Consider the following 16,330-nt stretch of genomic DNA (forward strand, 5'->3'; position numbering starts at 1 on the left):
GGTCCCGGTTTAGCCAGCCCCGGAGGCGGTGGGCCGCGGGCGCCGGCGGGGAAGGCGGCGAGTGAGGGAGGGAGCGTCCCTGCGCCTGCGCAGGGACGCTCTCTCCCTCACTCGCCGCCTTCCCCGCCCGCGCGCGGGGCCCGGCGGCGGTGGCGGAGGCCTCCCCGCAGCCTCCGCTGGTCCCTGGAGGCCCTCCAGAGTCTCTGGAGGGCCTCCAGGGACCAGCGGAGGCCGCGGGGACGCCGCAGAGCACCCGGCGCTGGTCCCGGAAGGCCTTCCAGAGCCTCTGGAAGGCCTTCCGGGGCCAGCGCCGGCCAGCGAAGGCCTCCCCGCGGCCTCCGCTGGTCCCTGGAGGCCCTCCAGAATCTCTGGAGGGCCTCCAGGGACCAGCGGAGGCCGCGGGGAAGCCGCGGAGCACCCGGCGCTGGTCCCGGAAGGCCTTCCAGAGCCTCTGGAAGGCCTTCCGGGGCCAGCGCCGGCCAGCAAAGGCCTCCCCGCGGCCTCCGCTGGTCCCTGGAGGCCCTCCAGAGTCTCTGGAGGGCCTCCAGGGACCAGCGGAGGCCGCGGGGACGCCGCGGAGCACCCGGCACTGGTCCCGGAAGGCCTTCCAGAGCCTCTGGAAGGCCATCCGGGGCCAGCGCGGCCAGCGAAGGCCTCCCCGCGGCCTCCGCTGGTCCCTGGAGGCCCTCCAGAATCTCTGGAGGGCCTCCAGGGACCAGCGGAGGCCGCGGGGAAGCCGCGGAGCACCCAGCGCTGGTCCCGGAAGGCCTTCCAGAGCCTCTGGAAGGCCTTCCGGGGCCAGCGCCGGCCAGCGAAGGCCTCCCCGCGGCCTCCGCTGGTCCCTGGAGGCCCTCCAGAGTCTCTGGAGGGCCTCCAGGGACCAGCGGAGGCCGCAGGGACGCCGCGGAGCACCCGGCGCTGGTCCCGGAAGGCCTTCCAGAGCCTCTGGAAGGCCTTCCGGGGCCAGCGTCGGCCAGCGAAGGCCTCCCCGCGGCCTCCGCTGGTCCCTGGAGGCCCTCCAGAGTCTCTGGAGGGCCTCCAGGGACCAGAGGAGGCCGCGGGGAAGCCGCGGAGCACCCGGCGCTGGTCTCGGAAGGCCTTCCAGAGCCTCTGGAAGGCCTTCCGGGACCAGCGCTGGCCAGCGAAGGCCTCCCCGCGGCCTCCGCTGGTCCCTGGAGGCCCTCCAGAGTCTCTGGAGGGCCTCCAGGGACCAGCGGAGGCCGCGGGAAAGCTGCGGAGCAGCCGGCGCTGGTCCCTGGAGGCCTCCAGAGGCCAGCGCCGGTAGCGGAGAGGCCCGGCGCTGGTCCCTGGAGGCCTCCAGAGGCCAGCGCCGGCAGCTCCCTCCCTCCCTCGCCGCGAGGCCGCCGCCGCAGGCCCGCAGGACTCGCCGCCGCCGCTGGACTCTCCGCCGCCCTGGAATCAGGTAAGGGGGCCGAAAGCGCGGGGGGGCGGGGGGCGGCCTTCCTTTCTTCCCTCCCTCCTCCCTCCCTCCCTTCCTTCCTTCCTTCCTTCCTTCCTTCCTTCCTTCCTTCCTTCCTTCCTTCCTTCCTTCCTTCCTTCCTTCCCTCCCTTCCTTCCTTCCCTCCCTCCTCCCTTCCTTCCTTTCTTCCTTCCTTCCTTCCCTCCCTTCCTTCCCTCACTCCCTTCCCTTCCTTCCTTCCCTCCCTCCTCCCTTCCTTCCTTCCTTCCTTCCTTCCTTCCCTCCCTCCCTCCCTCCCCCCTTCCTTCCTTCCTTCCTTCCCTCCCTCCCTCCCTCCCCCTTCCTTCCTTCCTTCCTTCCTTCCTTCCTTCCTTCCTTCCTTCCTTCCTTCCTCCCTCCCTCCCTTCCCTTCCCTTCCCTTCCCTTCCCTCCCTCCTTATGTTCTTATGTGACACAGAGTGTTGGACTGGAGGGGCCACTGGCCTGATCCAACAGGGCTTCTCTTATGTTCTTATGTGACACAGAGTGTTGGACTGGAGGGGCCACTGGCCTGATGCAACAGCGCTTCGCTTATATTTTTATGTGACACAGAGTGTTGGACTGGAGGGGCCACTGGCCTGATCCAACAGGGCTTCTGTTATGTTCTTATGTGACGCAGAGTGTTGGACTGGATGGGCCACTGGCCTGATCCAACAGGGCTTCTCTTATGTTCTTATGTGACGCAGAGTGTTGGACTGGATGGGCCACTGGCCTGATCCAACAGGGCTTCTCTTATGTTCTTATGTGACGCAGAGTGTTGGACTGGATGGGCCACTGGCCTGATCCAACAGGGCTTCTCTTATGTTCTTATGTGACGCAGAGTGTTGGACTGGATGGGCCACTGGCCTGATCCAACAGGGCTTCTCTTATGTTCTTATGTGATGCAGAGTGTTGGACTGGATGGGCCACTGGCCTGATCCAACAGGGCTTCTGTTATGTTCTTATGTGACGCAGAGTGTTGGACTGGATGGGCCATTGGCCTGATCCAACATGGCTTCTCTTATGTTCTTATGTGACAATACTGACTTTGGTGGACCCAAGCACTGATTCAGTGTAAGGGAGCTTTGTGTTTGTGACTGGAGTGGACAATACTGACTTTGGTGGACCCAAGCACTGATTCAGTGTAAGGGAGCTTTGTGTTTGTGTCTTCTGGTGCAATTTTGTTCTCAGATCCTGTATTTACTTCATCAGTATATGGGATAAGGCACTTTCTCAACTGTGCTGCATAATGCAGCCTATTTATTTTGTCCTGTTTGCTCTGTTGGCTCTATCTGCGCCACCTTCATCACTTTCGGGGTGCGGATCCCCCAGTGGGGTGGTCTCCCGACTCCCTCCGCCAGCTGTTTCTGATAGCCCTGCGCCCCCTCTTTCATTTGATATGTGTCCCGTGCGGGTGCCACCCTCCCGCCGGGAGATGCCGCAAAATGAGCCCCCTTGAGGCTTATGGCGGCAGGGCTCGGGGGAAGCGAGCTAGACTGCTGTTCTTTTGAGGGGTTATAGAGTGTTTCGAGCCCGTCCCTGTGGCATCGGTCCCATCGTTGTAGGGCCCAGGGGGCCGGCGCAGCGGCCTGCTGAAGCAGCCTGTCGGTCACTTCCGGGTTCCTGTCCTGCATCTCGACCTGTGTTATTAGTGACAGGCTGCTTCGGCGGGCCGCTGCGCCGGCCCCCTGGGTCCCACAACGATGAGACCGATGCCACAGGGACGTCACTTCCTGTTTCCGGCGGCGCGCGCGCGCGCACACCCCTACCTTCCCCCCCCCCCCAGGTGTCCCTGGCTGGCCTTCAGACATTATGGTCACCCTATGAGCAGAAGACATACAGAACTTTTCCTACTGTATCACAACAGAAACCTTGGAACTCCCTTCAGAGGTCTGTTTGGCATCAGATTTGCAGTCTTTTAGGCACCCAGGAAGATACATTCTTTTTCTATGCTTTTTTTTTTTTTTTTGCATACCTGTCTTCCCATAGAAAACCTCTCAGCTCTAGTTTTACCTCCTGTCCTTCATCTCTGGCTCACTGGTGGTTTTGACTTGATTGAACATATGAACATTTGAACATATGAAGCTGCCTTATATTGAATCAGACCTTTGGTCCATCAAAGTCAGTATTGTCTTCTCAGACTGGCAGCGGCTCTCCGGGGTCTCAAGCTGAGGTTTTTCATACCTATTTGCCTGGACCCTTTTTTGGAGATGCCAGGGATTGAACCTGGGACCTTCTGCTTCCCAAGCAGATGCTCTACCACTGAGCCACCGTCCCTCCCCTGATTTTATGATTATGGCTCTAGGCATGGAGTTCTAGATTTTCAGGATTCACCCACTTGATGCTGCTTTTAAGAGTTTTATTTCTATTTCTTTTTATGCTGTAGTCCTTCATATGGTTTCCCCGTCTTTCCAATGCTGTAAGCTTCCCTAAACACATTTTCTTGGGAGACAGTGGAGTATTAACTATTTTAAAACAACAAAATAGAGCAGCATACTGAATATTAGATTTCAATATGGGAGACCAATTTTCAAACTGCCGAGATATTAGATCTAAAAGGATGTTTAAAAACACTGATTGCCATCCTTAAACTGTATGGAAATTAGCACCAAATTGTTTTAAAACTGTTTTAATCTAATATTTAATTTAACTGTTTTTATTGTTACGCTATTATGTGTTGTGAGCCGCCCTGAGCCTGCTTTGGCGGGAAGGGTGGGATATAAATCAAATCAACTAAACTAAACTCCAACTGAACACTGCAGTAGTAACCATCTCTCACCCTAACCAGTGGTTGTTGGGAGAATACCTAAACTCTACAACATACTTGATACTAAAATGTGCTACTGTAAGCACTACGGTGATTCCCTTGAAGTAATGTATCATAGTGACATTCTTCTACAACTACAGCCAAGTTCAAAAGAATGATTAAAGGCATGGGGAGTATAGGCATCATTTTTTAAACACAAACCACCTATGGAGAAGCAGCCACAATACTCCCATGCTCTTATGTGAACATTTAGCTTATGGTTAGCCTGGCATAATTTAGAAAACAGATATGCTCTGAAAGAGCTAACACAGACCCAGTTCTAGAATGTTTCATTTCCCACACTTGAATGACAACAGTGTTTCCTTACACAGTTCCAAAGTTCCCGGGCTTCCTTTGGAAAGCTCTCCATCTACCAAAGGCAGCACTTAGTCATTTGCTGGCCACACCCATGCCACATACTATTTAATGAGAATGTGATATTATCCTTGTGGGTAAGAGTTATGTGTATAGCAATAAGGCTTTTAGGAGCCTTCTTGGCATTCTATTACCTCTGGGTACCAGAAACATACAATGTGTAACAGGCACAATATGTACCTAACAGTTTGCTGTAAAACACAAAGAACCAATGTTCTTATACAAACATTCACACACATTAGCCAAAAGGTAATTTCTACCATTTGACATTTTTCAATGTTCCCTTATTCAGCTGAACTGTATTCTACAACAACACCAACACTAATTAAAATAGTCAAGCAGTGAAGCCTAATATCTATTTATCGACAGAATTGCAATGAAGATTAGCCATGGCAGCATTAGCTTCTCTTACTAGCAAAGTTGCCAGCAACCATGGAGAAAAAAGGATGGACCCCTTAATGTAGGCTTAATGGGATGTTATTTACCCAGTGATGTTATTTGCCACCATGCCATGAAAAGCTTCAGCTGCCCATTTTTGCATATTAGACATCTATTCAATGGGCAAAGCATTTTTTTTTCCTCTCCAGGTTGCTGGCAACCCTACTAACTGGCATATCATTCAGTGTGTAAGGCCACATCCAAGGGCAAAAGAACTTTTGAGGTTAAAATTTAACTGATCAATGTGCTGAACATGTTCCATGTTCTTATTCACCCAGGTTGCTTCTACTGTTTTGCACTGAACACCAGATTAGAGTATGGATATGCTACATGGGAGCTTTAAAAAAAAAAAAAAAAGTCAGTGACTTTGTCAGTTTATGGAAGCCATACAGCAAGGATGGCAGTTTTCATAAACATAATGCCTTGGTGGAAGAAGAATATATACATTTCTTGTTACAGCATGGTGGTTGCATCAAACAGGGCCGGATTAACAATTAGGCCAAGTAGGCACTGGCCTACCCCGCTTGCAGCCCTCATAGTCTGGATGCGCAGCCAGCAACTGAGCCGCTCTTTGCCCAACTTGCCCGGTGCTGATCCTTCTGGTGTCATCACTAAGTTTGCCTCTCTCTGCCTCTCCCAGCAGGGGCTGTGGATGGCAGGGTCGGTGCTATGACTCTGCGATAATCTGCAACACCCCCCCACACAAGATTTTGACTGCCTAAGGGCCCCCACAGGGTTTAATCCAGCCCTGGCATCAAAGTATCAACATGTGAGTGCAGGCTTTCCTTTGTCACCCCCACAGACAGAAGAAACAGGATGGGAGGGTGGGTGGTCTGACTCTGAGATAATCTGCAAGGGGAACCCCAAGATTTTGACTGCCTAGGGGGCCCCACAGGGTTTAATCTGGCCCTGGCATCAAAGTGTCAACATGTGAGTGCAGGCTTTCCTTTGTCACCCCCACAGACAGAAGAAACAGACAGACACAAAGGGTTGGGTAAACTAAGGGGCTACTTTATTTATTTATTTAACATTTAAATGACAAAGGCAAGAATTCAACAAGCAGCTGTGAACAGGGCCAGGGGTCAAAATACCCCCTCCCTGACAATAATGGGCAAGCCACCCTTGCCCCTAGGTAGAGTCATCTGCAAATGACTCATCCCCACCAGCACAGCAAACAGGCTCTATCCTGAAGTTCCAACTCCAGCCCCACACGGCTGAAAGGGAGGATCAATCCAGGCAATCCCAAGGCAGTCTGCATTCCACATCCAACAGGGCCACATGGCCCAAGAATGATTCCGCAAGATCCCTGTGCTCCTAAACAGGGGTGCTAATGGTGCTCACCGAGCTGCGTAGGCTTCCCAACCCCCCCGCCCTGGCGGGGGACCCCTGAATTTGCAGCCTCCTCCCCCGCTCTCAAAAAATCTGGAAGGGGGAGGGGGCTCGGGGGGGAGAGAAAACAAACCTGTAGGCATCATGTTGTTGTAGAGCTTCTGATCCGTTTTTAAAATGTGTGCCCCTTTAAGGCTGCACAGGAAACAGGAAGGGCTTCATGGGAAATGGTCAGTAACAGTTTCCATGGAGAACGGCCCCTCCCTTTCTTTTCCTGTGCAGCATTGCTTTCATTTTCACAGTAAGCAAAGTTCTGCTGGAAGAAGACCAAGTACGTATTTGTGTGTGTGAGAGAGAGGGAGGGGGCAGGGAGGGGGGATTCCCTGGTATGGAGGCCCTCCCCCCCCTTTAGAAAGCATGGGGGGGAGGGAAATGTCTACTAGGCACTCTATTATTCCCTAAGGAGAACGATTCCCATAGGGAATAATAGGGAATTGATCCGTGGGCATTGGGGGCTCTGGGGGGGCTATTTTTTTTTAGGTAGAGGCACCAGATTTTTAGTATAGCATCTAGTGCCTCTCCCCAAAATACCCCCAAGTTTCAAAACGATTGGACTAGAGGGTCCAATTCTATGAGCCCCAAAAGATGGTGCCCCTATCCTTAATTATTTCTTATGGAAGAAAGGCATTTAAAAAGGCGTGCTGTCCCTTTAAATGTGATGGCCAGAACTCCCTTGGAGTTCACATCCTTGTTCCTGGCTCCGCCCCCAAAGTCCCCAGATTTTTCTTTAATTGGATTTGGCAACCCTAGAGCTGCGTAACACTAACTCAATGTATACCTTTCTTGTTACAGCATTGGGGTTACATCAAAGTGTCAGCATGTGAGTGCAGGAAGATTCAAGGCTTTCCTTTATTGTTGCTGCTCCCACTTGTATCAAAAATTCTGACAAGGCTGCCTCTTTGCACTTATAGTATGGGCCCATCCATAACAAAAACTGGGGTACAAAGCATCCAGCATTGGTGCAGAAGGCTGAAAGAAATAACCACTAGACTTCTTACAATCCCAATTAAGAAAGAGGAGCTACTACAAAAAAGAATGTGAGGAACTGGGTGGGAGAGTGAAAGTTTTTCACACCAAAAACAGTTATAAACAGTCTCACTCCCTGGACTTGGATGTGTGTGTGTTTTTAAACTTTCATGTCCTGTTATACTTCTACTTACCTTTCCCCCCCTTATAGCAACACCAGAACATAGAGTATTAGCACAATCTCATAAACAGAGTTTACAGTTTACAATACCTGATTCTCTTATTATTCCAACAATAAATTAAACAACAAACATTTATACAACAATAAGAATTTAAATAAGCATTTAAACAACAAATCAACCCCTTATCTTGGCTATTCTTTACTACTTAAAAAGAATCAAAGAGCTCCTGATCATGCATGAAGTAGTATATTATGTTCAAGTCAAGAGAATTTTACTCTTTTCACACTCCAAAAAACTGTGCAAACAATTTTGGGGGTTTTTTTAAAAAAATAATCTCAATCTTTTTGCAAAGATGTGTGCAAGGCGGGAGACCTAGTTCCTTTACAAAAGAAGCACAGGAGCTGGGAGAGCAGACAGTGGAGACTGCAGAACTAGAGTATCCGAGACCAGGAAAAGGTTTCCAAAGACCAAATACATGCAAAACAAGAAGATGCACAGCCCACCCCTATTCAGGTTTACTTAGAAAAAAATCCCACCAAGGTCAACCCAAGTTACTCCCAGGTAAGAGTAAACAGACTTGTAAACTTAAACTGAAAGTTAATTTTTAAAATCAGATGTGGTATCAAAGCAAGGAGTTGTGAAGGAAAATTTCACAGATCCTCACAAATTTTGTCACATAGTCTGGGAATTTCTAGAGGCAGCTCCAACACTGGTTTCAGAAAAGCCACCTTTTTTTCTCTCTCCCTGTATATCCGAAATAGTAGCATTCTTATAATCTCAGTAGGAAATTCCACTTCCTCTTTTTATCAACAATTTACCAATCCTTTCTTTTGCATTCAACTTTTCTCCAAATATTTATTATAACAAATCTGCATTCAGCTTTAGCATACTGGCAGACCAAGATCTGATCTAGATTACACCTCAGTACAAAGAAGCTGAAGTTGATACATCTTGCAAACATTTAGAACTCTAACCTGAAAAAAAAAACAGGCCATTGGAACACAATATGCAGAAAGCTCAAAGAGATCAAAAACAGTCCTCCACAAAGAAGCATATATATTTGGTCTGCATTAAACAACACCCCTTTATAGAATCATAGAGATGGAAGGGTCCATACAGGTCATCTAGTCCAACCCCCTGCTCAATGCAGGATCACCCTTAAGCACGTCTGACAAGTGTTTGTCCAGCTGCAGCTTAGGGTTGCCAAGTCCAATTCAAGAAATATCTGGGGACTTTGGGGGTGGAGCCAGGAGACATCAGGGTGGAACCAGGAACAAGGGTGTGACAAGCATAATTGAACTCCAAGGGAGTTCTGGCCATCACATTTAAAGGGACCGCACACGTTTTTAAATGTCTTCCTTCCATAGGAAATAATGAAGGATAGGGGCACCTTCTTTTGGGGCTCATGGAATTGGACCCCATGGTCCAATTGTTTTGAAACTTGGAGGATACTTTGGGGAGAGTCACTAGATACTATACTGAAAATTTGGTGCCTCTACCTCAAAAAACAGCACCCTCGAGCCCCCAAAACCTCAAGATCAATTCCTCATTATACCCTATGAGAATCGATCTCCACATAGAGAATAATGAAGTACTCAGCAGACTTCCCCCCCCCCCATTTCTGGCAACACTGAAGGGGGATTGGCCTCTCTACTCACGAGTTGCTGCCAACTTCTTCAAAGTAACACAGACACCCCATCCCAAGAGGAAGCCTTTCAATCAGCGACTGAAGCCTCCGGAGGTAGAAATGCCAATGGTCCTCTGGGGGCAGAGCTCCCCACCCCCTCCGCCGGCCAGACTCCCCGAGGAGATGCCTGTAGCAGCCGGAGAGGACGCAAGGACTACGAGTCCCAGCATGCACCTCGTGAAGGGAGGCTGCGCCGTCCCCCCCTCCCGCTTCCACGTTTTTGGAGATCGGGGGGAAAGGCTGCTAATCTAGGGGTCCCCCGGCAGGGCGGGGGGGTTGGGAAGCCTACTGCAGCTTGAAGACTGCCATTGAGAGGGAGCTCACCACTTCCCTAGGCAGTTGATTCCACTGCTGATCTATTCTTATCATTTAAAAAATCCTAATATCCAGCCGCTATCTTTCCTCCCTTAATTTAAATCCATTATTGCAAGGCCTATCCTCTGCTGCCAACAGAAATAGCTCCCTGAACTCCTCTAAGTGACCGTCTTTCAAATATTTGGAAAGTGCAATCATGCCCCGCCCCATCTCCTCTTCTCCAGACTAAACATTCCCAAGTCCCTCAGACTTTCCTCATAGGGCTTGGTCTCCAGTCCCTTAATCATCTTCATTGCTGTCTTCTACACCCACTCCATTCTGTCCACATACTTTTTGAAGTGAGGCCTCCACAATACTCCAGGGGCAACTTGACCAATGCAATGTACAGCAGGACTATGACCAGTGTTCCCTCTAAGCTGAATGAGTGTGAGCCATCTTACAGTTTTTTAGCCTCCAGCTCATACATTTTTGTCTTAGCTGAGGAAAAATGGGCCCAGAGCAAACTAATTTATGTTGTAGCTCACAGCTTTAATGCCAGTAGCTCACAAAGTAGAATTTTTACTCTCAAGACACCATGGCTTAGAGGGAGTATTGACCTCTAAATCACCTTGTGATTTGGATGTTATGCCTCTGTTGATCTGTTGATGTTATATCTTTTTTGCTGCTGCATCACAGACTGCTCTTATTTAGTTTACAATCCATCCCTACCCCAGGATCTTGTTCACACACACTTCTACCCAGAAGTTGATCCCTCATCCAGTATGTGTGCTTCTCATTTTTGTTACTCAGATGTAGAACTCTGCATTTATCCTTGTTGAATTGCATCTTATTCACAGGGCTTTTTTTGAGCAGGAATCCACAGGGACACAGTTCCGGCTGGCTTGGCATCAGGGGGTGTGGCCTAATATGCAAATAAGTTCCTGCTGTGCTTTTTCTACAAAAAAAGCCCTGCTTATTCACATTCAGCCACTTTATCAGTGTGTTCAGATCTTGCTGAATTCTACATCTTCCAGTATGTTTGATATTCATCCCAATTGTTAAATTGCATCTTATTCATATCCATCCACTTTTCCAGTGTGTTCAGAACTTGTTGAACTCTATATCTTCTGGTGCATCTGCTACTTCTCCCAATTTGGTGCCATCTGCAAATTTAATAAGTCTTTTCTCCACCCAATCATCCAGTATTGGGCCTAGAACCAAGCCATGTGGCACCCCATTGGCTACCTCCCTCCAGTCAGATGAAATGCCATTGACAACTACTCTTAATGTTCAGTTCTCCAACCAGTTTCCTATTCACCTAACTATCCTAGGCCGCTAACAGACAGGCACTTTGGGCTGACCCAGAGACGCCTCAGGCGACTGAAAAAAACCTTCCACACACTAACATCTGGCAGCCGTCCCAATCTCATACTCACCCCGTCCTCAAAAGTGGTGCCTTTTTGCTGGGGCACCTCTGAGACGGCTCCTGGCCATCTGGAAGGTTGGGAAGCACCTGAAAAGCGCCTGGGGAGTCATGAACAGGACATATGAGTATTCCAGACGCTCCCTGGGTGCCCACGGCCTGCCCCTTTTTCAAGCGCCATCCAGAAGCTCCGGGGTGCTCTATTTCCAGCAGGCTTTATTTGGGGTGGCTGCAAGCTGCCCCAAACTGGCCATCTAATATCACCCCTAGAGTCCATTCTGCAGGCCTCCAGTTAACCCACGAGAAAAAATGGGGAATCCTGCCAAAGGTTTTACTGGAATCCAGGTAAACAATGTCAATGAAATTTCCACAATCCATTGAGCTCATCACTCAATCAAAGAAGAAAAAAAGGTTAGTCTGACAGGACTTGTTGAGGACATGCTGACTTCCCCAGATCACCAAGTTGTCCCTCAGATGCTCACAGACTGACCCCTTTACAATTTGCTCCAGTGTCTTCCCTGGAACAGAGATCAGATTGACTGCCACATGGTAAGTCATTTTTTTTTTCAAAGTAAGAGGACTTTCAAAAGTTGTTTCCAATATGGCCAGGCAATGGGAACTCTGAGGCATTTGGAAAGAAAGAACTCAAAACTCCAATTTGGCTTATAGAACTTGGTCATTCTCTTTGGTCATGTTCTTTGGCTAGCTAGAAATTTAAAGGCTCAAATGTCCCTAAAGCATCACACGTACTGAATCCCCAATGGTTAAAATAAATGATTAATTCTGAAACTGTAAAGCTGATGCAAAATTAACAAATCTACAACAGCAATGAAAATAAATATTCAAAAGTGACTGGCTCACAAACATTTTAATAGTTTGTTTGCTCACTCTTACCTTCAGAGAACAATCTCAAGGCCTTTTACTCAATGTTAAAATAACAGAAGTCTAGTGGAACCGTAAAAACTAATAAGAGTTTATTCTAACATAAACTTTTGTGGACTAGAGCCTACTTCTTCAGATGCATTTGAAGAAATGGGCTCTAGCTCATGAAAGTTTATGCCAGAATAAAATCTTGTTTATTTTTAAACTGAAGATGATATTGTATTTATATCCCACCTCTACTCTGAATCTCAGAGTTTCAGAGCAGCTTACAATCTCCTTTACCTTCCTCCCCCACAAAAGACACCCTGTAAGGTAGGTGGAGCTGAGAGAGCTCTCATAGAAGCTGCCCTTTCAAGGGCAACTCTGTGAGAGCTATGGCTGACCCAAGGCCATTCCAGCAGCTGCAAGTGGAGGAGTGGAGAATCAAACTTTGTTCACCCAGATAAGAGTCCACACACTTCACCACTACACCAAATGGGCTTTCCACCAGTCTGCCACCAGTCTCCTGATTATTCGTAAACAGTCTTGTGCCACATAAGTTTTCATGAACCAGAATCATTTGACAAACTTTCTCAAGATTCCTGCATTGTGCAGGGAGTTGGACTAGATGACCCTGGAGGTCCTTTCCAACTGTATGATTCTAAGATACAGTATTTTTTGCACCATAAGACTCACTTTTCCCCCCCAAAAAAGTGGAGGGAAAAGTGTGTGCGTCTTAAGGAGCGAATACTGCAAAAAATTCACACAAATGCCTCTAAATTCACACAAACGGCTCTAAAAACTAGGTGCCTCTTATGTTCAGGTGCGTCTTATGGAGCGAAAAATACGGTAGTTTATACCACATTGATTGTGTTGATCTTCAAGGATGCCACAATACTATGTTACCATGGGTGCAACAGACCCACCAGGGCTATCTGAAGAACAAACTGACCATATAGAGGCAATTCTACTCCTGCAGCAAATCAGTATTTATTTACCTAATTGCTATGACGTTTTTGTCAATCCTAAATACCCCACAAATAAGTATGTACCTGCAATGTTCAGATATTTTCGTCAAGGTAACCAATAACAGGAATCACTCCAAGAAGGGATGATGAATTCTTTCAATTTCTAAAATACCACACAGTTCTTTTTCATCAATTTGGATGGCACTGATAAAGACTAGCCTGGAATCTAAAGTTGCTTACTTGAATACACCTGAAGCTGCCTTATACTGAGTCAGAACCTTAGAATATAAAAAGAGCCCTGCTGGATCAGACCAATGGACCATCTAGTTCAGCATCCTGTTTCACACACTTGCCAACCCGTTGCCCTGGAGGTACACAAATGGTACACAGATACAAGGCCTTCCCCTGATATTGCCTCCTAGCACTGGTATTCCACATACTTTTTGAAGTGAGGCCTCTATGCATGGAGGTTGCCTTAATCACCGTGGCAAGTAGCCAATGATGGACCTATCCTTTAATAATCTGCTTAACCCTCTTTTAAAACCATCAATGCTCATGGCCATCACTACCTTCTAACAGTGAATGCCACAATGTAGTTAGTCAATGAGTGAAAAGTGCTTCCTTTGTCCTATATCTATTCCCCGTCAACTTCATTTGGTGCCCATATCCTAGTATTATGAGAAAGGGAGAAAAAGCTCCCTCTACCCACAGGTGTTCCCAATGTCTATTGCATCCACTGACACCTTTCCTGACCCCTTTTTGTTGTTAAGTTGCACAGTCGAGTCCGACTCTTTGCAACCCCATGGACAAAGTCATGCCAGGCCCTCCTGTCTTCAACCATCCTCCAAAGTCTGCTCAAATTCGTGTTTGTTACATCAGTAATGCTGTCCAGCCATCTCACCTTTTGCTGTTGTTACCTTCTTCTTTTGCCTTCTGTCTTTCCCAGCATCAGGATCTTCTCCAGTGAGTGCTCCCTTCTCATTTGGTGGCCAAAGTATTTGAGCTTCAGCATCTGGCTTTCCAGGGAACAGTCTGGGTTGATTTCCTTTAGGACTGACTGATTTGATCTTCTTGCAGTCCAAGGGATTCTCAAGATTCTTCTCCTCAAGATTCTGAACCCTACCAAGTGTTTTTTAGAAAATTGGCAAGGCCAGGATCTTAGGTAGAGGCATTTTTTATCACTTACTACTGATCCTTTTAACTGGAGATGCTGGAGACTGAACCTGAGCTATTTGCATGAAAAATAGATACTCTGCCACTCAGCCCCTCCTCACCATGTATGATTCCACCAGTCGCATACTTTCCTTGAACACTAAGTAAGTGATTAGTGGAATCCTCCATACAAGGTGAGACAGAGTCCAGATACATGCTAATTTCCTAAACACACCATCAAACTTCTTTTCTCTCCCAGCAGATGCAGCTCACAAAAAATCTTATTGATCTCTTCCATCAGCATTTGTGAGCAGTCATATACACTGCAAACCTAGAGTTTACATATTATCAGGCACTCTTGAACAGAGGCCAGACTTGGGAGACAACTTTCAGTTGCTTTCCTCTCCCTCACATGAGTATTTCTAGTCAAACAGCCATTGCTTCTTTGGCCACAAAAGGAGGAAATGGGGCAGCAAAGGCCTAACGAGTATAATATAGGTCTTGATGTTCTCATAGGGTGGTCAAAACTTAGAGAAACCACTCAAGCAAGCTGGAGGCAACAGTTGCTACTTAAATATAACCCCAAAAGCAGATAGAAACAGGCACTTGCGACTACAAAACACATTTTACTAAATTATGACAAACAGCACATAAACGCCTATATTTTGTAAACACACTTTACTAAGAAATGAAACTGTTACTCTAGTTTGTATTCTACTTCATTTATTAATATTTAGCTTATCTACTTCTCAGATTATATTGCATATAGGATTCAACTACAGAAAGGATGGAAATATGAAACCATAATAATTTAGTCCCACATCACATTTCATTAATTTCTACTGTACATTAGTGATGTTCCAGTGTTGCCACTGAACAACTGGAAACTCACAGCTATCTTCAATTACCATTAATAAAAGAGCATAAAAAGAAAAGCTCTACAGAATCTACCTAAGCACACTGTCCCATTGCTCACACTGCCTCTGGAAGGTCTAATGAAACCCCACAACCCTCAAGATTTGTAAATAGTGTAGCAAAATAAACCCAGTTAAAAACACAATCAGAATGTACACCCAAAAAAGCAGAATATTGGTAAAAAGTGGCAATTCCAATCATTTTTTAAAGTAACATTACCAACCACCCTATGAAAAAATGGTACCGGTAAGAAATTCAAGTTACTTTCACCCCAACTATATTCAAGCAAAAGAGAAGGAATACAATTAAGAAAACAAAAGTTTGTTAAATTCAACATTATCCATGATTGTACCTACTAGTCAAAGGGTAGAATCTTCCAAAAAGGACTAAAAGGAGGGTACATAATCCAAAAGCCATTTTATTCCTAGCACATTCATTTAAACTATGCTTTTGTAGATCCCTTACCTTTAGACCATACTGGAGAATAACCATCTGCCTCTCAAACAGTCAGAGCAAAAACTGCAATGCACACATAGCTGAAAGTGAAAAAGGACTAAGCGGGATGCCTCTTTCCTTAGCTCCTCCCCTTAGCTGCCCATTATAGGCAGACTGGACTTTCTGTCTCACTATCTGTTTCACTATCCTGGTATCCCCTGAGCTATTCTAATCTGCCTCTTAGAGGCCAAGATGAGAGAACTAGAGTCAGTAGACCACTGGAATAGCTAGCCATGAAACACAATGTGATGCATTCCATGACCTGGACAAGGCACAGCGACTATAATTAAACCACAAACAATTAAGAAGACTGTGAAAGAGAGTCATATTACAATGGGCACCAGAAGTCTTCAGACTAGAATGTCATTATTCTGAATCAACAGCCATATGATAGGCAAAAACTTAGCAAGTGAAACTCTTCTCATCACAGCCTTCCTGTTTGCTAGTAACTACACCTGCTGGATTTCAGCTTCTCAGTGTACTGCTAAAGGGTCAGGGCTGCTATTCCTGATCTTACTGAACACCCCCAAAAATAGCAGTTTTGGGGGAATGCAGCAATGGCATGATAACAGTTACAAGGTTCCTGGCAAAGCCTTTTAAAAACAGTATTAGGTTAAGTGTGTTAGCAGTTATATGGCATTCACAGTATTGTCCCAAGTTGGCCCTGACATAATTCCACATGAAGGGACAGTGCTTGTTTAATGTAGAAAGGTTCTCATTTGCTGAGATTCCATCATGGGTCAGTCAGGAGAGCAGAACTTTTGGCTCGCCCGCGGAGCCTGATGGACCCGGAACGGTTCCTGACGGCCCTGCGGGATACCTGGCCCACTGGCGACTCCCTGGATGATCTGGTAGAATCCTGGAACGATGGACTCTCCAGGGCCATCGAGGAGATCGCGCCTAGGCGTCCTCTGCGCTCCCGCCTTAAGCCGTCTCCCTGG

At 47.3% G+C, this 16,330-nt stretch overlaps 1 protein-coding gene across 1 annotated transcript in view; it reads right to left on the reverse strand.

The window, feature by feature from the left end:
- PRR5L (proline rich 5 like) overlaps nucleotides 1-7,322 on the reverse strand; it is a 94,232-nt gene extending 86,910 nt beyond the window's left edge. The window contains exon 1 of the mRNA XM_060261847.1: nucleotides 7,225-7,322. The gene's annotated coding sequence lies outside the window, so the exon portion shown is untranslated. The remainder of the gene's footprint in view (nucleotides 1-7,224) is intronic.
- Nucleotides 7,323-16,330: the final 9,008 nt, after the last annotated feature.

Source organism: Heteronotia binoei, chromosome 21 (assembly GCF_032191835.1).
Source record: "Heteronotia binoei isolate CCM8104 ecotype False Entrance Well chromosome 21, APGP_CSIRO_Hbin_v1, whole genome shotgun sequence".
Lineage (NCBI taxonomy): Eukaryota > Metazoa > Chordata > Lepidosauria > Squamata > Gekkonidae > Heteronotia > Heteronotia binoei.